We start from the raw sequence: 24,919 nt of genomic DNA on the forward strand, positions 1-24,919 counted from the left end.
GACATTAAAGAGAAAAAGAATCTGTGCCTTAAATCTTGGTTTCCTCACATATTTGTCTGGGTAACCTAAGTTCCCTTTATACAATGGAAATGACATATAGATCTCATTAGGTTTTAAAACAATTCACATAACTTGCCTAGTATTGTTACTGGCACTTGATATATTCTCAAAATTGGTATTCTGTATTATGGCTATCATCTTCTTTTCAGTAGAGAATTACTTCCATGAACTCTTGGCCATTCTAGGGCAATCTCTATAACTAGAGTGGAGTCCTTTGTCTCTGCTCATCCTTTTCCCTTCTCCTCTCTCTTGGTGACAGTTTGCCGCTCCTTTGTGGGGTTGAACCCATTCAGAAATGGGCCTGTGACCTATTCTGAGCTAATGCTACTCTGGTCCTTGGCTAGAGCTGGCGGACTTGGGAACATTTTCTCAATCTTCTGCGAATGTTATACTAGTTTGGAGTAACCATCTTTACCCAAGAGAATAAAAGGAGGCCCAAATATGAAGTCCACAGATAGTAAAGAAATACTAGCAGATAGAAAGCTAAACAGTCTCTTGAGGAACTCATAGTCCCAGATCGCACTGTCCCTGTAACAGCCACAGGCCCTGGGCATCTCTGGTATGTTAGCCCATATATTAATTTGCTTGGGCCTATTTGAGTTTGGTTTCTGAAATTCACAATCTAAAAAATGCCTTCTAATCAAGCACTAGTTTGTTGTAAGGCTAAGGAGAAAAAGGTTTTTTTCTGGCTTCCAATTTGCAAGTAAATTAATGTCCAATATGAAATGATTTCTAGTGTACATATAAAAAAGGCACTAGGATTATGAGGAAACAGAAATCTCAGAACTACTTTTCAAAGAGCCCAGTAAATGCCCCCTTAAAATGGTTAATGTTGGCTTGAGGCTCTGTAAATCAAGAACAAATTGCCCATGAGCAATTTAAGACTATTTGTGCTTACAAAGTAACAAGAAAAATTAAGGAAGAAATTAGCACCTTATTCAAGAAACAAGCAGGAAGAGAAAGTACTATTGGAAGGAGGAAGATCATTACCTTTCTCTTCAAAATAAATCCAACATGCAGCAAGCAGGATGCAGAGCAGGCAATTACTGACAAGGGCATCTAATTTGCACTGAGTTCATACTTTTCAAAATTCTTTCTTGAGGAAAGATATACTAAAATGTTTTCTTAGGAGAATATGATAGCATGTAACTCATTCATGTGCTATTTTCTAATAAACATCAGGAATCCGGTTTAGGTGAGCATATATAATATTTCTATAAGACTCCACAAGGCTGAGAATGGTAAACCACACCTCCACTCTTTTCTGTTAGTTATGCTTAAATATTTTAATGCAATGAAGCACATTTGTGGAGAGCATCTTATGGAAAACCCTTTGATAAATACAAAGGGGGATATGGAGATCAATTCATTTCTCATCTCAAAGAGCTTTCACTAGATAGAGAGGATGAGAATTCTGTACACATAATTCTATTATTTAGGAGGAGAAGTACTGGATTATGCAGTAATCATAAAGTAAAAAGACAGGGTGGAAAAATGATGTGATATTCATTTCGGCCTGAGATTGTGGTTCTCAAATTTGAGTTTACAAAAGAATCACAGGGAAGGCTTTGTTATAACCTAGGCTGCTGGACCCATCCCAGAGTTTCTAGCAAGTCTGCAGCTGGTCTTGGAAACATCCTTTCAGAATCTAGATCTAGGCACCATTTTGGGGAGCTTCTAAAATATTCTAGTGCCCAGGCTGCACTGGAGCTCCAAAATAAAAGATAGTTTATAAAGGAGAGTCGACTTTCTCCCAGAGTGGGACATTGAAACTTCAGATTTGCTTCTTGCTGTGAAAAGAGTCAGTAAGTTGTATATCTTTAAGAAATAGTGATCTAGACAAGGTGATCATGCAGGGGCAGTCTAAGAGACATTTCAGATTCATCAGGATCTTGAACTACATTTTAAGAGGAGGTAAAAATGATTAATGGATTTAAGACTGAGAACTTCATAAAATGATATTTTATTGAAGAACCAGAGAATGGAGGAGAAGGGCCAGGTTTGTGAGACCAGGTAAGTAGGCAAAGCATTCCTAGAGGAAAATGCCAACCCATTGTCTTAACCACCTGAACCTATACCACCTCCAGCTGAATGTTTTAGGAATTATATTCACAGTGGGGCCCCATCATAGACAAAACCCAAAAAATGCCACAATAGTATTTTTGAGTAGAGTATTTTTTCCCTTTATAAATAAAAAGCCTAGGGCTAGGGATGTACCTCAGTGGTAGAGTTCTTGTTTAATATGCATAAAGTCCTGGGTTTGATCCCTAGTGGCACAAAAATAAACAATAAAAAGCTTAAATTTTTCAAGCAATTTAAAAAAGATACATATGCCAATATTATTGAAAATTAAAGCTACTAAATTACAATAAACTTCTCTCCACTGTTGGTGGTTAATTTTTGCAGCCATTTATCACTGTACCATATCAATATTTAGGGAAAAGTTTAACATACAAGCATTAACATATCTATTTGTAAGAAGATACTATTCTAATACCCTGTGTCCTGTCATATCTTCCATGTGGAAGATATTCTCCCCATGAGAAGGCACCAGCTGTTCCGTATACATGAAGGAACCTATGCTACCCTTAATCCACTAAGTCTCCTTGGGGACACCACTATAACATGTCAAAGTCCCCTCTCCCCTGGAAATGGCCTACGATGTATTTATTCTCTTTATCTTTTTAAAAGTTGAAACATTAATATGAAAATTTTAAGAACACTTTCCTTTATCATTTTTATTATAAATAAGATTATCCATTAGAATAAACGAAATCATAAACATTATAAGAGGACTTCATATCAAAGTAAAAATAATAAATAATCTAATATAATGGAAATGTCCCAAACCTTATTGATGTGTTCAAAATAGACATTTAAAAACAAAAATGATGCCAACCTGGGCAGTTACATACCTGAGTTTCTGGTTGTACTGCTTGACCTTTTCCAAGGAGGCTGCATTTATCTGGGCTTGAAATTCTTCCATTAATCTCTATAATTATATCCTTCCAGGCTCTCCAGTGCTGTGTAGACAAGTTAGTGTACTTTATATGCAAATTTATAACTCAATTTGTCCACATTTAGTCAACTTTTACTATTAGTAAATGTGCGAGATAGCGCCAAATAGGAACATACATTCAAGACACTGAATACATACATGCAAAGCTTGAAAGAGAATCCAAACTGTTTTTCTACTCTCAAAATAAACACCAAACATTTGGTGATTTTTATGTTAAGTGGGCAAAGGAAATTTCTAGTTTGAACTGTCATCTATTTTTAAAACATTTTGTATGCACTGTAGAAGACTAGAATATGCCACCCCAAAATATGCCTCTTTGGCATAAGGATTATTTTGAGCTGGTTATTTTGAGAAACTGCAAACACTGGAGAAAACTCTGAAAACAAAAGAAGTTATCTTTTGTATGGGAAATTTGCATCTGTAAAGAAAATCTGCATTTGTAAGTGTCTCTTTCCCACCAGGAAGAGGGGTGACTGAATTAAAGGACTTTGATCACTTGCTGTTTCTAGTTACCTCCAAGTGAGGGAATCCTTCCCCACCCTTCTTTCTTTGTTTCAGTGGATGATACTACAGTGGGCTCCCTCATCCTCAGTATGTACCTTCCAAGACACCAGCCACCCTGTGGACTGCTGAAACCACAGACTGCCAAGATCCTGTATATCTTGTATTTCTTCCTCTACATTATCACACAACTGTAATGCCTTTTCCATCTTAACTAAGTACTCATCACTGGTTATGACTCTAACTTTTGCAGTTTGTGCTGTGACAGTAAAACTATCTTATTTTCCTTTTTCTTCTTCACTATTTCATGGGGAGAGGATCTACTCTCCCTGAAGACACTAATCAAGACTATCAAAAGTTTTCACATTTTCAAATAAAGGAGGCACTTTAGGGCTTCTTGACATATCCTAATTGCCAGCATCAATGTTCTTGAGACTTGGGGCTGTTATTTAGTAAAATCAAACTCACTTGGAGATAAACACTGTAGTACTGCAACAGTCAATGATGTGATAACTGGGACCACTGACTAATGGGTAGGTGGGGGAAAGAAACCTGGACACTGGAAAAGAGGACAGCTCATGTCCTGAGTGGGATACAACACACCACACTGCCCAGGATGGCAGGCATTCTAAAACACAGATTGTTCATTGCCTGAATTTTCCAATTTAATATCTTCAGACCATGGTAGACAGTGGGTAGCTAAAATCATGAGACTTGAGAGTACAGCTAAAGGGAACCACAGAATGCAAACCTGGATAACCTGCATAAGTTAAAAGCCACCTCCTGGAAATTCACTCACTTCTCCATGGGTGTCTCCTACATATGCAGGACATGTCCAAGTTATTAAACTTCTGTTTTTCTCTTGTGAATATGTTTTTTTGTCATAGGTGTTCATCCCAACAAAGAACTATGAAGAATAGAGAGGAAATTATTTTCTTCCCCTATCATAATCTTTGTGAAACTAAACTCAAGCTCCAAATATATAACTTATGCATATAATACACACATATGCACATATATTATGCATACACATTCAGAACAGATGAAGAGGAAGAACTGTATGTGAACATATACCAGAATTTTAAAAGAGGAAGTCATTACTATCCATGTATATTTACAATCTTATAGCCTCAATCAAATCAATCAATGTTAGTGAAATAATTAAAAAGTCTAGATAAAGTGGAACCTTAGGAAACTAATTCTACTCAAACACTTAATTTAGTTAAACACACAAGTAACACTCCATTGATTTTCTCCATATTTTAACTATTGCATTATAGTCCTGTATAATTGTGGGATTTATTGCTGACATATCCTAATTGCCATATTCATATCTGCACAAAATATACTTTGGCAAGTATCATTTCCCAGTATTCGCCCTTTCTCTCCTTTCCTCCTACTCCTTGGTCTCTTTCCTCTATGGATCTGCCTTTCATTTTCACAAAACTCCCCACATGGTAAATGCCATTTGGTTAAACAGATTTCCTTTCTTTGATAACATTTTTTTATAATTAAGTTTTTCTTTTTCCTTTAAACTCTACTTAGTGGTATTTAAAATTTCTGGAGAGAACATGCATTACATGATAGGACTTGGAAATGCAAGATTTCCTATGGAAAGTTTTCCAGCATCAGGAACAATAATGGGTTCGACTTGGCAATGAAAACTGTTCTTCCTTGAACTACACTGCTATTTTTTTGAGCCTCAATTTTCAACAGACTACTTCAAAATTGACTAAAAAATTAATCTTTCAAAACTACTAAATGCAATATTTCCTTACCTAAATATTGAGGTTTCTACAAATTGACAGAAGTTGTTATCACAATTATTTTTCCCACAAAAACAGGAAAGATACTGCTATTTTAGCTATGCTATATTTTCTAAACTAGTTCCAGAGCACTGAACAAACAAGGAAGTTATTCAAGAGTATTACTATGTTTGAAATTTTAAGATGTTATAATTGGTTTATAACTGATTAAAGCATCTGTGGAAGGTTAAAGAGGAAGCATATTATTTCAGTACAGGAAATAAAATGTATAGGCTTGTTAGGAAGAGCCTTGTGTTTACTTATTCCTTAGACTTAGGCAGTAATTAGAATAGCTGCAACTAGCTTAGCCAACTTCCAGGTCCTGAATACTGATAGGAAGTAAAAAGAAGTGTTCCAGATGAAACAGCCTCAAATACATACAGCAAGTGAGCTAAGTTTCCACTCACTCAAAAAACACAGGTAACAAGCTGTTATCTCAGGAGGATTCAGTCTATTGATAGTCATACTTCAATGTGAGTTACTCTTACTAGTTGGGAAGCTAATGATGAGACCTCCAGCACAAAAGTAAAACCCCAATTTCTGTTCCTCAGTAGCTGTTCAACTTTGGCAAGTTAATCAATATCTGAGATATTTGGGTTTCTCAATTTTCATGTGGAAACTAAATAGTAACTACTATTTATGGTTAATTGGAAAGAACATGATTAAATAATATTATAAAGAAAGCCAATGACTATTCTAATTTATTGGATGCGTTTTATGTACTAGGCAACATGCCAAATACTCCTCAGGCATTATTTTATGTACTAGGCAACATGCCAAATACTCCTCTGTGCATTGTTAATTATTTAATTCAATTTCAATGCGATATAGATTATGCATGATTGTGCTTAGCTAAACAGAATGTCTTGGGAACCAAAGGTGCATGCAAGGACACTTAAATTTGTGACTTAAGATCAGAGAAATTGGAAGAAGAACACAGGGAGGAGCAGTAGTAGAACTGTGTATCCATCTGACCTAATTTTCACAAAGATCTTGATGGTTCAACTTTGTCCAGGATGGCCAGCTCTGCTCCAAAAGTTTATAACAGTATAAGAGAGATTATATGAACATAATTGAATATAATATTAATGAATGCTTTTGCATTCCCATAAATTCCTCTTTTCATCACATCTTTTGATAATACTGTCAAATTAACAAGGCAATTAAAATTCACAATTTCTCGAAATTTATAAAAAAGTAGAAAAAGCATCTTACCAATTTTGCCAAGAGGTTTAGCAAGAATTTTATGGTACATAATAGGGTTGTGGGGAAGGAACAAGAAAAGATGAGTTCTGTATTTAAAAATTAAAATTTATATGGCCAAGAATGTCATTTGGTTAACACAGATTTCCTTTCTTTGCTAGCATTTTTTTAAATTAAGTTTTTCTTTTCTCTTTAAATTCTACTTAATGATATGTAAAATTTTTGTTTTCCCTTGTGAATATGGTTTTTTTTGTTGTTGTTGTTGTTTAGCTTGTGTAAATACGATGCTTATTTATTGTTATGTATTTTGAAGAAAGACAACAGAATGACATTCTGCCAAATTAATTTCTATTCTCAATATTCTCTAACTATAGGTTAAATATAAAATAATTGTCATGAAACTTTAAACCTTGGTGTCTCCTTAGCATGCTTTTCTTGTTTCCTTACTTTTCATTCATATAACATATTTCACAAAAGTAATGCAGACTAAATATTTACTTAGCAGTATGAAGTTAAATTAGTATTTGAAATATAACAAGTGTTTTGTTTACATATATCACTTTTGAATTAGAGGAGGGAACACATTCTATTAAACTTAGGTGTTATCAAAAAAGAAAAATCTAATAAATGTTAAGAGAATATTAGAAGTGAAATTGTTCTAGAATAGAAAGTGAGCTAAGTTTCCACTCAAAAAACAACTCAAAGTTTTTTTTTTTTTCCTCTTTCCACCTAAAACCAAACCAAACAAACAAAACAATTAATCAAGTAAAACAGTGTCTCTGAAGAAATCCAAATGGTCATCAAATATATTAAAAATGTTCAACATCTCTAGCAATTAGAGAAATGTAAATTAAAACCACAATGAGATTTCATCTCACTCCAGTCAGAATGTCAATTATCAAGAGTAGATGTAATAATAAATATTGGCAAGGATGTGGGGGAAAAGGTTCACTCATACTGGCTGGTGGGACTACAAATGGGTGCAACAACTCTGGAAAGCAATATTGAGACTCCTCACAAAATGAGGAATGGAACCACCATTTGACCAAACTATCCCATTCCTTAGTTTATTTCCAAAGGACTTAAAATCAGCATACTACAATAACACTTTCCACATCAATGTTTATAGCTCACTTCACAATAGTTAAACTATGGAACCAACCTAGGTGCCATTCAACAGATGAATGGATAAAGAAATTGATTTATGTAAAAATGGAGTATTATTCAACTATAAAGAAGAAAGACTTATGACATTTGCAAGTAATGGATAGACCTGAAGACTATTTTGCCAAGTGAAATAAGCCAGTCCCAAAAACTGAAAGATTAAATGTTTTTGCTGATATGTGGAAGCTAACCCACAATAAGGAGGGAGAGAGGAAGAAGTATATTAATCAAAGGGGAATGAAGGGAAGCAAGAGGTGATAGAAAGAAGAAAGACAGTGGAATGAATTTGAAATAATTTTTCTATGTACTTATATGAATACACCATAGTGTATCCCACCATCATGAGCATTCATACAAATGGGGTCCTAAGCACAATAAGATATATTCCTTGCTTGTATTATTATATAAAAATGAATTATACTAACATATATAACTGTAAAGAACAAATAAAACAATGAAAAATAGTTTCAATCATCTAACACTTTCTTGTGATAGCTCAGTGACACCTTATTGGTTAAAAAAAATGAGGTACAGCTGGGCATAGTGCACACATCTATAATCTCAGAGGCTTGGGAGGCTAAGGCAGGAGGGTAGCAAGTTCATAACCAGCCCTAAGCAATTTAGAGAGACCCTATCTTGAAAGAAAGAAATAAAAGGGCTGGGATGTGCTCACTGGTTAAGCGCCCCTAGGTTCAATCCCTAGAACTGAGGTAAAAAAAATTAGAATAGAAGGAATAAAAATTAGTTAGAAAGGAGGCATAAAGGAAGGATAAGAAAATAAGATTTTGATTCAGAAGTTTTGATAGTTTTCTAAGCCTGTCATCCCCTAAGCTGTTACTCCCAAATTCCTGGGTGATCTGTAAGTCTATCTGTGCATTGTTAATTAATCTCCTAACAAATCAATTAAATGAGGAAAGATATGATATCCTGAGGATCCTTTAATTTAGAAGTCTACCCAGCACTATCTATTGAACAAATAATGGAGGCTACATCTGCCTGAGGATCCTGAGACTGACAGGACCACCGGAACCCTCCTTGAGATACTAAACTAAGGTCATTCCTACATACTTTCCCATATGCAACTCTCAACAAGTTTCCTTTAAAAGAAGAGCCAGGAAAACTCAAAAGTTGTGTCTCTCACTTGAGATGGCTTGAAAGCGTATCTTGCTTTTCTTGCAAAGTTGTCTCTCTTGAGTCTATCTCTATTCTTCCTTGAATATGTGCCTACTTTCCCAAATAAAATTGGCTATGCCTCTGACTGGCACGTGCTGAAATTCTTTTCTGTCAAGAGCCTCATTGATCCTGGTTTGGGTCCCTCCTTCTCCCCAGGAACTTCTTGGACCTTTCTTGGGAGACATCTCTTCTCCAGTGATAGTAAGACACTGTACCTTCACTGTTTCAATTCCCCAGATATGGTCACTTCTGGTCAAAATTCCTCCAAATTGGTCACAATTATTTAGGATAGCAAATTTTGTTGATTGCATTCTGACAGAGAATTAGGTTTATACATTAAAATGCAAACTCAGCATTTAGAAATCTCAGTCCTGAGAATAGTTACTTCATTTTAAAAAGGCTATTTATTGCTTCAATTATTAATGTTGCATAAAATCAAAAGGGAAACTTAAAGCTTAATTTTCTAATAAACTTTCAGAAGAGGTTTGGGGAGCAAAAAAAGGAATGAAGATAACTCACAAAATGATGAAGTTTATAACAAAAATGCTCCCTTCTGTTTACAAGAGAAAGCACTCAATAGCCTGGAAAATTTTAATTATTCTTTGAACAAGAAAGACAACTTTTAAAAGGTAAGTGTTCAGGAAGAATTTCTGGTGCCTGCTTTTTTTCTCCCCTCATAGAAGGTAAGAAATCAAAAATGCTGGTAGAGAAAAAGTCAGGATTCCATGCCCCATTTAGTTTAAGGAAAACCACCATCCAGAAACCCAAGAACCAGTTATTTAACAGCACTTTTCAGGAAAGACATAGCATACTTTAAGGACACTGTATATTTTAAATCAAAGACATCTTTATGATACCATGTATCCAAGAGGTAGAATTACCAATTCCAGAAACCAAGGATGAAAATATCTGTAGAGGGTTGAATTGCATCCCTAAAAAAATATGAAAAATTTGAAGCCTCTGGTACCTGTACATTTGAATTTATTTTGAAATATGGCCTTTGAAGATGTCCTCAAATTAAACTGAGATCATAATAGATTAGGGAAGGTCCCAAACCAATAACTGGTGCTCTTATAAAAAAGAGAAAAAAATTTTCTACAAAGACACAGAAACAGGTACACAGAGAGGTCATGTGAAGATGGAGGTGGAGATTGTAGTTATACTGTCACAAACCAAGGACTGCTGGCAGTCACCAGAAGCTAGAAGAGGCAGAGAAGTCTTCTTCCCTCGGAACTTTGGAGGGAACATAATCTGAAGTCACCTTGATTTCAGACTTAAAGCATTTCAGATTTTGGATAGAATAAATATTGCTTTAAGCCACCCAGTTTGAAGTAGTTTGTTAGGGTGGCCCTGAAAAACTAATACAATAGTGATCCCAGTGACATTTGTGCTTTCTAAACCTGAAAATTTGGTTCTGTAGGTTTTTTTTTAATTTTTTTATTGGTTATTCAAAACATTACAAAGATTGCAGAATCACATCGGTTACACATCCACATTTTTACATAATACCATAATAGTAACTGTTGTATTCTGTGGTTCTGTAGGTTTAAAGGTCCTGATCCCCAAAGGAGATACTCTGGGGAGACAAAGCAGGGGTCCCATTTAAATGTAGGCTATCATTGCCACCTGGCCACCTTAAATTCTTCTGCCAGGGCACCAGCAATCAAGAAGGGCAATCCCCACTGTGGCAAGGCTAGAGGACCCTGATCATCACAGGGAGATAGGGCTATTGTTATATGATGGGGAAGAATCCAGATAATCTACTGAGGACCTTCTCCTGCAATTCTTTTACCTGAATATCATGGTAAATGAACAACTACCTTAGCCTGAGAAGGGCACAGCAACCAGGAGATCAAGTCCCTTAGGGATGAAGGTCTTGGTCATGCCACAGGTTAACGAACAAGACCAGTAGAGGTTCAGGCTAAAAGTAGGGCTAAACTACAATTAGAGAAGGCTCTGATCCAATGATTGGGTGTCTCTATCAGAAAAAAATTGATGATGTGGCCCTGTGAGAAGAGGGGAGAATCTATTGAGGTCAAAACATCAGACACAGCAACACGGGCAATGGCTTGTCCTAGTAAATTATCCTTATTATCCCTAAATTATCTCCTAAATTATCCCTATCCCAGAAAAGGAGGCCCATTTGAATCCTGAAGGAGCCTCTACTGGACCTTACACAAAGACAAGAATCTGACAGGTGCAAGGCATGGAGTCAGATCAAGAACTGCCACCTCAGATCCCCATTCAGAAAAACAGGCCCAGCTAGTGCCCAGCTGCTGTGGTCGGGGAAAAGACATCCATCAGCTGCTCATTCTGCAGAGCCTCTTAGCCTTTGCTAAAGAAAATTGTTCCATTCAAGGTCACTCCTCCTAGGGCCATCCTGCATCCTCGTGAACTTAGAATATAAGATTCTTTTACAATGCCCCAACCCTCCTTGCCTCAGCTCCCCAGAATCTAGATAAATTGAACATTTGTGAAATGAATTAGTCTAAATAAACAAAGATTAACTGCATAATTGCACAGTTTTTCCTAATCCACACAGATCCTTGGTTTCCCATCCTGGTGAACTTCAGAATTGCCTGAAAAGCTGCTAAAATAGCCTGATATTTGCATCTCACCTCCTAGCTATTCTGTCTTAATTCATTTGAGGTGAGGCTGAATATGGGTATTTTCTAAAACCTTTCCAAGATGATTAAGGTGCAGCTAGTGTCAAGAAAAACTGACAATGCAAATAAGTTAGTGGGAAGTGGGTGAAAGAAGGGACCCAAATACACCCCCTTTTTGTGCTCCTATTTCTTTTTTTCTTTATTAAGTTATTTATTTATTCTAATTTGTTGTACATGTGGAAGAATGCAATTCATTTCATATTACACATATAGAGCACGTTTTTTCAAGTCACTAATTATACACAAAGTATTTACACACCATTCATGTCTTCATACATGTACTTAGGGTAATGATGTAGAACTCATTCCACCATCATTCCTACCCCCTTGATCCCTCCATTCCTCTTCCTTCCCTTTCCCTATCTAAAGTTCATCTATTCCTCCCATGCTCCCACATCTCCATTATGAATCAACATCCTTATATCAGAGAAGACATTTAGCACTTGGTTTTTTGGGATTGGCTTACTTCACTTAATATTATATTTTCCAACTCCATCTATTTACCTGAAAATGCCATAGTTTTATTCTCTTTTATTGCTGAATAATGTTCCATTGTGTATATATACCAAAGTTTCCCTATCCATTCATCTACTGAAGGGCGTCTGTGTTGGTTTCACAGTTTAGCTACTGTGAACTGTGCTACTACAAACATTAATGTGGTTGAGTCCCTGTAGTATATCCTTTGGGTATACACCGAGGAGTGGGATAACTGGGTCAAATGGTGGTTCCATTCCAAGTTTACTAAGGAATCACAATATAGCTTTCCATATTGGCTGCACAAATTTGCAGTCCCAAGAGCAATGTATGAGTGTGCCTTTTACCCCACATCCTTACCAAAACTTATTGTTGTTTGTATTCTTGATAGCTGCTATTCTGACTGGAGTGAGGTGAAATTTTAGAATAGTTTTGATTTGCATTTCTCTAATTCCTAGAGATGTTGAATATTTTGTCATATGTTTGTCGATTGATTGTATATCCTCTTCTGAGAGGTATCTGTTCAGTTTCTTGGCCCATTTATTGATTGGGTTATTTTATTTTTTACAAAGATTTTTCAGTGCTTTATATATCCTAGAGATTAGTGCTGTATCTGATGTGCATGTGGTAAACATTTGCTTCCATTCTGTACTCTCTCTATTCACCTCACTGATTGTTTCTTTTGCTGAGAAGCTTTTTAGTTTGAATCCATCCCATTTATTGATTCTTGGTTTTAATTCTTACTCTATAGGAGTCTGATTAAGTAAATTGGGGCCTAATCTGACACGATGGAGATCAATGCCTACTTTTTCTTCCATTAGGCACAAGGTCTCTGGTTTAATTCCTAGTTTCTTGATTCACTTTGAGTTGAGTTTTGTGCATAGGGAGAGAGACAGGTTTAATTTCATTCATTCAGTTGTAATGATGTGCTTTATTCCAGTAAAGGCTCATGGATGCCAACAGCATTAATTCCCTAAACTGTAGGAGGCCTGTGTAAATATTAGGTGGGAGATTTTAATATGACCTTCATATTTTAGCATTTTGGATATGCATTGAGCTCATTTTCCAGTCTGCTTGTCTCTATGTGCCTTTCATTCAAAATATGTATTACTTTCATCTGTCTTGGATTCCTGTTTTCCTCAGCAGTATACATTCACCTTCAACCCTGCTCACTTCTAACCCTGAAATTTCTTATCTTACAGTTAATTCCATCTCAAGATCCACCATGAACTACAATGTCCACCTCCTTCCAATCCTCTATGGAGGCAAGAAAAATGGAGGAAGATGATACATTTCTTGCTTCTGCACCAAGTTTGTGGTACCAAAGACTATGGGATTCCCCCCATAAATTATTTGATTTTATTTGAGCATCTTCAATTGGTCTTGAGCCAGAAAAATTTAGATTTGGCATTGCAAACTATTTTGTGGCCCCTCCCACTCAATGGATTATGCAATGCACCTATGTCTTCACTAGGCTAGTAAGACCACTTTTGTTGAGTGTAACCCATTGGAACCTGGACAGCCCACCTCCTACCTTAATTAGTGAAGAACATTCTAAAGAAAACCTTTGATGTTTCCCCTATATAAATAAAACAAATGCTGGCTCTCACTCTCTCTCTTTCCAGTGTGGAAGCTTGACCCCTAAGGTCAAAGAGCTGTCTTGGCCTTGCTTTCTAAAATTACTTCCTGTGTCCTGTGGTTTCTTCACTGTTTTCTCTTTCTTAGCGTTATTTTGCAGTCACCCTACTCCACCAAAGAGGAGCCTTCACTTCCACGCAGGATGTGGGTGGCAAGAGACAACTTTAGGCAAGCTTTCTTTAATAAATTTCCAAGGAAATTTTCACATTCATCTGACTGTCTTTTTTTCATTAGGGAAGAATCATGTGTATATACATATACAAAACTAAACCCCTGGGTGAGAAAGATGGTGGAATGAGACGCACATTATAATTCTATGTACATGTATGATTGTATAAATGGTGTGACTCTGTATAAAGTATAAGAGAAATGAAAAGAAAAATGAAAAGAAATGAAATGAAATGAAAAGAAATGAAAAGCTGTGCTCCATTTGTGTACAACGAGTCAAAATGCAATCTGCTGTCATGTATAACTAACTGAAACAACAACAAAAACACAACTGAACCGCTTCAAATAAACTTTCAATCCAGGAATAGGCTCCATTTAGAATTTCTTCCACTTATCACTACTTTCAATTACCAGACTTCACTTACTCAAATTAGGTCTGGATTTCCTATGCAGCTCCTGAATGCAAATACTGAGAGCTACTGAAGATTTATTATGTGAGTTTTATGATGGAGGAAAAAATTTTGCTTTCCTTTAAAATAAAAACTTCATCACTAAGATACCATCTCACTCCAGTAAGATTGGCAGCCATTATGAAGTCAAACAACAACAAGTGCTGGCGAGGATGTGGGGAAAATGGTACACTTGTTCATTGTTGGTGGGACTGCAAATTGGTGCAGCCAATCTGGAAAGCAGTATGGAGATTTCTTGGAAAGCTGGGAATGGAACCACCATTTGACCCAGCTATTCCCCTTCTCCGTCTATTCCCTAAAGACCTAAAAAGAGCATGCTACAGGGACACTGCTACATTGATGTTCATAGCAGCACAATTCACAATAGCAAGACTGTGGAACCAACCTAGATGCCCTTCAATAGACGAATGGATAAAAAAAATGTGGCATTTATACACAATGGAGTATTACTCTACATTAAAAAATGACAAAATCATAGAATTTGGAGGGAAATGGATGGCATTAGAGTAGATTATGCTAAGTGAAGCCAGCCAATCCCTAAAATAAAAATGCCAAATCTCTTCTTTGATATAAGGAGAGTAACTAAGAACAGAGTAGGGACGAAGAGCATGAGAAGAAGATTAACATTAAACAGGGATGAGAGGTGGGAGGGAAAGGGAGAGAGAAGGGAAATTGCATGGAAATGGAAGGAGACCCTCAGGGTTATACAAAATTACATACAAGAGGAAGTGAGGGGAAAGGGAAAAATAATACAAGGGGGAGAAATGAATTACAGTAGAGGGGGTAGAGAGAGAAGAGGGGAGGGGAGGGGGGATAGTAAAGGATAGGAAAGGCAGCAGAATACAACAGACACTAGTATGGCAATATATAAATCAATGGAAGTGTAACGGATGTGATTCTGCAATCTGTATACGGGGTAAAAATGGGAGTTCATAACCCACTTGAATCAAAGTGTGAAATATGATATATCAAGAACTATGTAATGTTTTGAACAACCAACAATAAAAAAAAAATTAAAAAAAAACTTCATCACTGGCAGATTTCTTTTTTAGATGCTGAGGATGGAACCCAGGGCCTTGTACATGATAGAGAATTGCTCCATTACTGAGCCAAATCTCCAGCCTTTTTATTTTATTATGAGGCAGGGTCTCAGCTGCAGAAGATGGCCTTAAACTTGTGATGTTCCAGCCTCATCCTCCCTAGTAGCTATGATTACAAGTATGTGCCACCACACCTGCCTTATCACTAGCAGATTTTCAATGACACAAATTGTTTTTCAGTCATCTTTACCTATCCATAATCTCACCTACATGAATTGTTTCCTGTATTGCTTATTCAAACCTTTTTTCAAATTATAGTTTTTACTTAAGTTACATTTTTAAAGTGATATTAAATTCATCAAATACTAAATATTTAGGGATTATTTTTAAATTGGCTCTTGCCAAAATTGTAAAACAGTGGCTGCTTGCAAAATAATCATTTTCCTTTGTACATTTGATGTTGGGTATGATTATTCAGTTATTTAAGGAGGATGTGTCACAAATGCAAGATTTTTGAAAAAAATATGCTTAGTGCCATCTGTCATATCAATAATTATTTTAAAGACAAAATTTTTAAAAAGAGAAAAATACATGAAGAATCATTAACAACTGCAAGCCCTAATTAAACCTTTAAAAAATTAATATTTCAGAACACTGTCTTCTTAAATTATCTATCCTTGTAAGGGTTTTTTTTTTTTAATATTTAAGGTTAAATTATTCTAACATATCTCCAAGGGTCTTTTTGTCCATTGTTTATTTTTTTATATTCTTTTTCATTCCAGAATCTTTATTACACTCACAGAGTCTGCCAATAAATCATGGTCCTCTGAACAGAAATGAAAATACTTCCTAACAACTTCATTGAGAATGTCTTCTACATAAATGTATTCTTTCCAAGGATCTAAGTCAGTTGCAGTTGCAAACTATAACAACTAAAGGAAGGGTAATCTATAATTTAGTATTTGAAGTTTAAAATAACATGTATGTAGCACAAAACAAAACTTTCACTTGGTAGTGAATTTAGATTTAACACACATGTCTATTCTTTAATCATATAGATTGATTCTATTTTTCTCCTCTTCTAATTTTTTATAAGAATATTAAAATTCCACAGCAAAACCAATGCAGCACTTAAAAATTTAAAATGAGTAAAATTTCCTACATCAATCAGAGAGGTTGATATAATCTTGTGACAACTATATGCATATTTTAGAGGGTGGTGTGAATCCTAAACTAAAAGATAATAATTTGGATTTCTGATTGTTTTGGGGCATCATAAAAGACAGATTCAGGATTTTCTCCAGGGACCTAGTCTGTGGCAAGAATCTTACTCATGCTACTCTTGACTTCTTCTACCACCGTTGATATCAATGTTTATTTAAAAAAAAAAGTCAGGAATACTGTGGCTGGGACTGTGGCTCAGCGGTAGCACATTTGCTTGGCATGTGTGAGGAACTGGGTTCGATTCTCAGCACCGCATATAAATAAATAAAAGTCTATCAACAACTAAAAAAATATTTTTTAAAAAGTCAGGAATACTTTTTTTTTTTTGATAAAAGAAGTGACATAATGACTTTCAAAAAAGTATCAATTAGATTACCCAAAGATGAGAAAACACTTAGCATACATGTTGCCTTTAAACATACATAAATCAAAGATTTGAGATTAAAATATGTATATAAAAATAATCTGCATGCATTATATTATCAAACATCTTCTCTCATAATATAAAGATACAATTTTAATGACTTTACCATAGTTCCACTTATTTAAGAACATTTATTTAACCTTATTAGACTTACCATTATTTGTTTGAATAGCTTGTCTTATTTCTCCCTTGTAAGTAATGCTATAATCATATTTGATAAATATTTAAATCACAGATGATTCCTTCCCACAGTAAGAATTCCCTGAAGAAAATATATTTCCTAAATACTGTAAGAATTGTCAAATTAATGAATAAAATCTTGATTGTTAAAATTAATTTTAAAAATTGATAAACAGAATATAATTTAGTCTGTGAAGCATATAAGGGAAAAGTTTACCTTGTGCAAAAAGAACAGAATGAATTTTAAACCCTCCGCCATTTTTCAACCTTTGGGGCAGTTGTTCAAAATGGTAACTATCAATGTAGAAGTAAACCTTCAGGGCTTGCCAGCTTCCTTCCATTTGATATGTAAGAAGAACATCTGAAAGGACAATGAATGTTATATTACTTCCTAAACTCAAAATATGTTATATAGGATATTTGGATTATTTAAGGCAGGTATTTTTAACCTTTACAAAGAATCCTGATAATTACTAGTAAGCGATACATTTAAAAGTGTTCACGTGTATCAAGTTCAGGTTAGACATAAAATACTGTTCAGTAAAAATGTATTGAATCAGATTCTCATTAGCTAAAACAACCAACTTATGACTGTACCACATATAAAAATTTGTAATAGGAAACTTCATTATACTTCAACATACCAGATGTCTCACTTAACTAAATGAGGAGTTTAGCTACACATGGTTTGGATTCAAAATCTCCCAGGGCAGCTGCCTCATTCATATTTGAGACAAAATGAGTCCTTGGGGTATATTTCTTAAGTAGTATGCAAGGAATTGAGTACATAGCAAGCATTAACAAAAGTAGCATGGGTTTTTTCAGCTCCATTCCCTGATTACCAGATCAAAAATAAATCATCCTCTATTGATGCCCTACAGTCATTAGAAATTATCTGACCAAATAGTAGCTACTTTCAAAGATCCTAAATTTAATTATTTAAAGAATCAACTATTTGAAAAGTTGAAATGCTATAAGTTTTAACAATGCTATCATAATTCCTCTTCATTTTATGATCTTATCCATGACAAATATTTACACCTCATTATAAAACAATGTAAAAATCTTCTGAAAAAGCTAGAATAGTCAAACTATCTTATTAGAAATTAAGGGCAAAACGTAATAGGCATCTAATACATGTTGTTAATTCAAAATTTGTTACTTCTAACCTGCTTCTTGAAATATGAATGAAATGAAACTAGAGTTCAAGATCAAATGGCCTCTATGATCACAGATTCCAAACTACTTATTAAATTTATCTATTTGTTTCTTCTTATCAATAAAGAAAATATTACATGAATCTTTATATTTATTATGCCACATAATAATGAACATTGTATTTTTGTTACTTTTTTAAAAAAAGAAAGATAGAAAGGCATAAATTTTGGAAAGACAGAAAGTTTCTTGGTGAAGGGGTTTCAAATGAATAGCATTTTAATGATTGGGGAAATCTTTTCTTTTTTTTCCAGGTTTCTAAAATAAAGAATAAATGATGTATGGACACTGAAGAAAACACTTGTTTATATACATATTAAATATTTGTATCTTCCAGCTCTCCTTTCATACAGTGTCATATATAGTTTAAATTATGTTAAATTTCATATATATACCCACTGATATCAACATTAACACTGACTCATAATGGCAATGGGGGTTAGGAGGAGCATGGAAGGAATGGAGGAACTTTAGTTAGGGCAAAAGGGAGGGATGGAAAGAGAGGGAGTAGGGGGGTATGAATGATGGTGGAATGAGTTTGATATTAATACTCTAAGTGCATGTATAAGACATGAATGGTGTGAAAATACTTTGTGTACAATCAGTGTCTTGAAAACATGTGCTCTATATGTGTAATATGAAATGAACTGCATTCTGCCATCATGTATAACAAATCAGAAAGCTAAAATAATATATATATATATATATATATATATATATATATATATATATATATATATATATATATATGAACTACCCCATGTCCATGGTTAGAAGACTTAATAATGTCAAGATATCATTTCTTTCCAAATTGATTTATTGCTTTAATGCAATACATGATACAAATTCTATGTTCTTTCATGGAAACTGACAAAATGATTTTAAAGGTTAAAAGGAGGAGCAAAAGACCCAGAGTAGCCAACACATTATTTAAGAATAGAATTGGAAGACAGACACTACCTGGAATCAGGATTTCTATAAAGCTACAGAAATCAAGATAGTGTGATATTGACAAAGAATAGAAAAACAGATCAATGAAACCCAGAAACAGAAAGCCCTAAAACAGAGTCATGTAAACACAGTCAATTATCTTTGAAGACAAGACCAAAAGTAAAATGATGAAATGAACATAGTCTTTTTTAAAAAAAATGGTTCTGGAACAACTAAACATCTATTTGAAGAATCTTTACATTGAGCTTAATGCCTTCACAAAATTAACTCAAAATGGATCACAAATCTAAAAGTAAAAATGCAGAACTACATAAATCCTAGAAGTTGGTATAGGAGAACATCTAGATGATCCTGTGTATGGAAATTTCATTTTAAACAAAACCAATAGAATAATCAATAAAAGAACTGAAAAGGGACCTTCATTAAACTTTAAAACTTCTGTTTTGTAAAAATAATATCTAAAAATAATGTCAAAGAATGAGAAGCAACAGACTAGGAGAAAATATTTCAAAAGACACATTTGATAAAGGACTGTCATCCAAAATATACAAAGAATTTACAAAACTCAAAACAAAAACATTTCAAAAGCACTTTTTGAAAATTATTGAGTTTTACTTGTGGCAATTTATCTATGGTGAAAAACAAACTCTGTCATTAGGATTAATGATTAAAAGATTCAAAACATGTTTTTATAAGGAAAAATTCTGTGGTCAGATCTATGGAGGAAATGGCTCTTAGATGAGTTTCAACAAACAGTACCATCCCATCTCCATAAACCTGGCACCCAACCACTGAGTGTGCCAGTCAGTTTGATAATTCTTTGACTTTGAAGTTATTAGCTCCCTCTGACTGGATTCCCTTTCCTAACCCTTTGCAGCTTTGGATCTTTTTCAACCTACAGATCTCAGTTTTATAACTACTTCTGTAGATAGCCTTCTCTGGTCACCATTTAAAGGGCCACCTCACCCTATCTCATTTTTTTTCTTTATATATATGCTATTTCCTTCATAGGATTTATCAAAGTCCTATCTTTGTAGTTGATATATTATTCATGTCTCCCAACTAGGCTGTCACCTAACGGATAACATAAAGTAGTCATATTATGAAGAAGGGGACCATGTCTAAAAATTCATCATATCTACACCTCCAGGCATGGTGGTTGGCCCATACAGGCATAGTAAGGGCTCAAAAATATTATTTCTCCTAGTGTAATGGTTTGGATAGGAGATGTGCTCCAAAAGCTCATAGTAAGACAATGTAAGCATGTTTAGAGGCTAAATTGTTAGATATTAGAGCTATAACATTATCAGTGGATTACCACTAATATGGATAAGTTGAGCAATAACTGTAGGTAGATAGGGTATGGCTGGAAGAAATAGGTCACTAGAAATGTGGCTTTAGGGTATACATTTTGTCCCTGGTGAGCAGAGGTCTCTTCTTCACTGCTTTCTTGCTGTCATGCCCTGAGCTTCCTTCCTCCACCACACCCTTCCACCATGATGTTCTGCCTCATCTTGAGCCCAGAACTATGGAGTTGATAGACCATGGATTGAGACCTCTGAAACTTTGAGCCAAAGTAAACTTCCTCCTCCAAGTTGTTCTCCTAGGGTATATTCATCACAGAGATGGAAAGTTGACTAAAACACCTAGAAATTAATTATTATAAAATTATCTGCTTCACCATTGAAAAGGAGAACTGCTATCAGTATTTCTTTTAAAAAATTCAGACTTTCCACAAAATAAATTTAATTCTATACAATCTAATCATTTGGCTAGTATATTCCCCCTTCACTATGTTTCATGGGCAGTACCTTGTACTTTCCTTATCACTGAAGTGGCAAAGTGCCCATTTATTCCTTCGTGTCTTTCACTAGTCTCTAAGCTCCAGGCCAATAAGGACTTGTTTTATTATCATTATATTCCTAGAACTTAGTGCAGCACTTGGTGGTAGTGGTGATGATGGTGGTGGTAGTGGTGGTGGTTGTGTGTGTGTGTGTGTGTGTGTGTGTGTGTGTGTGTGTATGTGTATAAAAATTATCTCCTCAATAAAAATAAGATGACTTCAATCTAGACTTCTTGGAGATGCCGTAATTCTTGGCATAATGCTTGGCAAGCCATAATTCTTCTAAATTTTACAATTCTCTAATACATAAATAAAACTATTGGTGAAGCTATAAATATAGCTTTTGGGGAAAAAAGTCAGGGAAATAAAGTATAAACACCTAACTGAGTACTATATTGAGCTACATATAATGCTAGAGGATTTGAAATACTATCTTATTTAAGCCTCTCAACACTGTGAGTTAGGGGAAGCTAATGTTCTCATGTTTGAAGATAAAAATGGAGCCAGGATTTCAACTCAGGTTACCCAAGTTCAAAGTCAATTGTTTCTTTATACCTTTATGCTTCCTCTTTTCTACACCCACTACTCCCTTCACAGACAAGCAGTCCATTACTACCCATTTGCATGATGCAGAATTTATTAGTCCATCTAACTCCTTTGTTTCTACATGTATATAAATGTGAAACTGTGTGATGAATGATAAAACTCTAGTTTCTTTATACACTTACATAAGACTTGATGACCCCTGGGTTTTGAATAATTCTCTACTTTCCTGAGCCAACATAAAATGAGAACTACGTTCTTATCATCACTTTTTTAATATTTGTTTGGTAAATTTACTCATGTAGTATTGAAACTAGCTCTTCCTTAGAGAACCATTTTCAGAAGTCAAGATTGTGCTTTGAGGAAATTCACAAAAATATACTGCTGAATATGTATCGCAAAGCTTCTTACAGGTACAGCTACATTCATGTACTACCATTACTTCTATGGTCCTGGTTACCTTTAATATTTAGCATGTGTTCCAATGTGCCAGTTTTAAAGCTCTTACCATGGGTTTATAACAAGTAAGTGTTTTATCAAGCATATGATATTCATTCTTCCACGGCTCCACAGAACCCTTGCCAATAAAGTCATATTAGAATCACAGAAAACAGTACTTCTGTGAGCTTATAGTTATTCAGGCAAAACTTTAAAAACATAAGATCAAAAATCATAGTCATCTCTGCCTTCAGCAAAATTGTGCCTATGCTACTAAAGTAAACAAAAATACCGCCTATTCTCTCTATATATGTATTCACAGATCACACAATTGCTTCAAATATTACCCTCATCAAATAAGGCCCCTTGCCATATTGTCTATTGTATATAACCTGCATTTCCAACTTTATACATCATGTTCTGGTTCTCTTGTCCACTATTGGAAATAAAACTTTACTTTTGTTTTCTCTCTACTTTTTAAAAATAATATAAACAGCACTGACATGTTTTTTTTTTACCATCTCTACAGTATCTTTGAGGCTAAGTCACCATGATCTCTCACCCTAGTCATTCAGTGGGTAGCTAACTCTTCCCTGGGCTTCTGTCCTAGTCCAGGGAATGGTCTATTCAACACAGCAGCCAGAGGCAGCCTTTTACTAAGTAAAGCCAAATCCTGTTGTTCTCAATGGCTTGGATGGAAAGGAAAACCTCTTCCCAGGGGGCTGATGAGTGCTGCATGGACTGTTCTCTCCCTCTCTGTTCCTCTCATTTGCTCTCCTATACCCACACAGGCCTGCTTGCTCATCTGAGAGCGTGCCACATACATTCCCACCTCAGAGTCTAATCTGTGGGGATACCCCGCTCCCAACATCTGCATGACTTGTACCCTCCACCCTTTCAGGGCTCTGTTCTCCTTAATGAGACTTCACTCACTGCCCTATTCTTTGTGACTTCTCATCTATCCATTCATCTTTTTCCTTTATTTTCTTTTATTATTGTCTTCTACTTCATTATAAAATCAACTTGTTCATTTGACTTATTGTCTTTCTCCACTTGAACATAAATCCAATGAGCTACAATAACTTAGTTCTCTCTTGAGTCTAATACCTAGAAAATTCTTGGCAAGAAGTAGGCATTCAAGAAACTTGTGAGGAACAAATGAAATAATAATTATCATTTCTAAATAAGATCATGGATTCAGTGAGCCTCTACTGAGTCTCTATTTATTGTACTAGATCTTTAAAAAAGGTGAAAAATGACCTCTTCCAGCCTGAAGAAGCTTACATCTTTATCATAACATTGGGATGGGGGATCCTCACACTTAATGAAAAAAATAAGGAGACACACATAAAAAATCAGCAAACTATGGAAGATTCCTTGAACTGATAAATCCATTTTAAACCAATTCATGACAATGTAGAAATAATATATGAATGATCATGACTTGCAAAAACTAGAAAATGTGAGCATTAAACTGTAGGTATTGCTACTTTTCTGAATGTATAACTTCTAAATTACTGCTTTTGTCAGGTTTAGTGATAGAAAATTGCTAAACCAAAAGAGGGATTTTCAATCCTTCAATTCATAAAGTAACTATACATGATATTAATATCAAAATTATAGCATATGCTATTGTCTGGAGCTGAAGAAATTCTACAAACACATAGTTACTTACTTGCAACCAGTGGTTCCTCTTCTGATGGTTTAAAGTAAAATTAATCCTTTTCCAAATCAAATAGTGCAACCAGTGTATCTTCTAGCATGGCTTGTTCATTGGTATACAAAGAAAGAAAAACAATATGACAAAATTGAATGCAATGTAATGTAAGATGCCATGACATAATGTAAATCTGGATGAAACATAGCTTAATTTGTGCTTCATTTATATGCAAAATATATCAATCCATCCTTAAGACCTTCCTGACCAAAATGAAATTGACAAGTTCCAGAAAATTACACATTCCTTTTATGATTTTATATTTTTCATTTTCTCTGTTATTTAATGGTTATACACACATTTTTTCAGCCTATTTTGTAGCTAGACTGTAATCATGTTGATTTCATTTACAAATAATTTCATAGAGAATGACATTTGACTCTTAGTTTGTAAAGTCTCATAAAAATAACAGCTGACAAGCAAAAGTAAAATTTTATTTTAAAACCACATTATATAACAGCTACCCTATTTTATAATGGGATAATTTATTCACTGTTCAATTTGCTATTTACTAGGACTGTGATAAAAGCAATTTCCACATATGTATATATATTTTTCTTGCAGAGAGTTTGGGGGCAAGAATAATTTCACTTAACTGTCTTCATGGAAATTTAGTCTAGAATCTTGTGAATATCTGATCCAATTCCTTTTAGCTATTTGTCTCATTCTTTCAACTTATAATTTTCAAGCTTTGGCATGTACAGCCAGATATACTTATTATATCAGTGTGACTCTTAGCAATATCACCATGCTATCAGATTTTCGCCTTCCTATTAGCAGTTTAATGCATTCTCTATAGGGTCTTTTAATAGTCTCATAATGAAAATATAATTAACCTTACTACACACAACTTTTAAAAGTTCCCTAATGATGTATATGTACCTTTTAAACAACCAGCACAATATGTTTTAAGCAACAGTTTAATATGTTAGTATAAGCTCTTACCATATTTTGGTACAACATTTGTAGAGGGTAAAGGAGGTGATAAGAAATTTTCATTGTA

At 34.8% G+C, this 24,919-nt stretch overlaps 1 pseudogene; it reads right to left on the reverse strand.

The window, feature by feature from the left end:
• Nucleotides 1-2,278: 2,278 nt before the first annotated feature.
• Nucleotides 2,279-24,919, reverse strand: part of LOC143388602 (phosphatidylinositol 3,4,5-trisphosphate-dependent Rac exchanger 2 protein-like) — a 147,970-nt pseudogene continuing 125,329 nt past the window's right edge.

Source organism: Callospermophilus lateralis, unplaced genomic scaffold (assembly GCF_048772815.1).
Source record: "Callospermophilus lateralis isolate mCalLat2 unplaced genomic scaffold, mCalLat2.hap1 Scaffold_300, whole genome shotgun sequence".
NCBI classification, from domain to species: Eukaryota; Metazoa; Chordata; class Mammalia; order Rodentia; family Sciuridae; genus Callospermophilus; species Callospermophilus lateralis.